This window comes from Vombatus ursinus, unplaced genomic scaffold (assembly GCF_900497805.2).
Source record: "Vombatus ursinus unplaced genomic scaffold, bare-nosed wombat genome assembly UNPS02014822.1, whole genome shotgun sequence".
Taxonomy (NCBI): Eukaryota; Metazoa; Chordata; class Mammalia; order Diprotodontia; family Vombatidae; genus Vombatus; species Vombatus ursinus.
The window spans coordinates 7,815,053-7,816,909 of NW_020954600.1; the positions used below are offsets into that span (position 1 = coordinate 7,815,053).

Below are 1,857 nucleotides of genomic sequence, written 5' to 3' on the forward strand. Positions count from 1 at the left end.
CAGGATGCACTATCTTTTCACTGGTGTTTTTGAGTTATAGTTGTTCATTATATGGATTATTGCTCTCAAGTCTTTCCAAGTTGTTTATTCTTTTTTACAACTTTTTTTTTTTAATTGCACATCTTGTTCTCTGGGTCCTGCTCCATTCACTCAAAATATCAGTTCAGGCAAGTCTTCCTAGGTTTGTCTGAAAATGTTCCCTTGTCTCTTATAGTTCCATGATATTCCATGATATTCATGTGCAGTAATATGTTCAGAAATTGTCCCCATTGATGAGAACCCCCTTGGTTTTGAGCTCATTGCCGTTAACAACAACAACAAACACTACTTAAGTACTTTGACACGTGTGAGTCTTAATTCTTTTTCTTTTATAAAAATCTCTTTGGGGGTATAGGCCCAACATTGGTATTGCTGAGTTGAAGAGTATGCATTGTTGAGTGATCTTTGAGTACAGTTCCAAACTGCTTTCCAAAATGGCCAGACCAAATTCACAGCTTCAGCCATAGTGCATTTATTTGCCTGTTTTCTCACAGCCCTTCCAACAACTGTCATTTTCTCTCTTTCCTGTTCTGTCGCTCGAGCGGGGCGCGTGGAGTGAACGCGGCCGTTACTCCGAGCCCCCCGTGCGCGGCATCTGGAGACCCTCCCCTGTCCCGGAGCAGACCGAGGACCCAGCGACATGACTGAGTGGGAGACATCTCCTCAAGTGGAGTGCGGAGTACGGACGACGTGCGGATCAATGACATCTCGCCGTAGGCTTACGTCGCCGTGAAGGAGAAGTATGCCAAATGCCTGCCTCACAGCGCGGGGCTTTCGCAAAGCCCAGTGCCCCGTAGCGGAGCGCTTCACCAACTCCGCGATGATGCACGGCCGCAGCCACAGCAGGAAGCCCCTGGCCGTGCGCATCGTCAGGCACGCCTAGGAGACCATCCACGTGCGCACGGGACAGAACCCGCTGCAGGTCCTCGTGGATGCCATCGGCAGCGGCGGTCCCCGCGAGGACTCCACCAGAATCGGGCGGGCAGGGGCTGTGAGGCGCCGGGCAGTGCACGTGTGCCCCCTCTGGTGGGTCAACCAGGCCATCCGGCTCCTCTGCACGGGGTCCCGGGAGGCAGCCTTGGGCAACATCAACACCATCGCAGAGTGTCTGGTCGATGAGCTCCTCGACGCTGCCAGGGGCTCTTCAAACTCTTACGCTATCAAGAAGGGCGAGCTGGAGCGTGTGGCCAAATCTCAGCGCTGATCCTGGCCGCCTCTGTCAATAATAAATGCCCCCTCCCCCTGGAGTGGGGACAGGGTCTCTGTGCCTGTCCAAAAAAAAAAAAAAAAAAAAAAATTGTCATTTTCCCTTTTTTTGTCATAACCAATTTTATAGGTGTGAGGTGGAATATAAGGTTGTTTTAATTGAAATTTCTCCTTTTATCTGCTATTTTGAGATTAAAAAAAAAAAACTTGGGTATTGAAAATTTAAATCGCTTCCCTTGAACATAGCCCTTTTTTCTTTGACCATTTATTTGTTGGGGAATGTCTGTTTTTCTTAAATATTTGAATCAATATCATATATCCTTTATATCATATCTTTATCAGAGAAACTCATGCAAATATTTCCCCAGTTAATTCCTTTCTGATATTAATTATATTAATTTTGATTGTAAGAATTTTCAATTTTATATAATAAAATTTTCCACTTTTTTTCCCCCATGACTATCTCTATCTTTAGTTTGGACGTTAAAAATAAATATGGAGACAATGTGGTGAGATGGGTAAATAGCTGACCATAGTCTTACAAATATAAGGGCTTTAATGCTGCCTCCCACATTTATTGATTGTGTAACTAAGTCAGCCTCTCAGTGTTCC

The 1,857-nt window shown here is 45.7% G+C and overlaps 1 pseudogene; it reads left to right on the forward strand.

The window, feature by feature from the left end:
• The first annotated feature begins 679 nt into the window (after window positions 1-679).
• Window positions 680-1,243, forward strand: LOC114024661 (annotated as a pseudogene).
• Window positions 1,244-1,857: the final 614 nt, after the last annotated feature.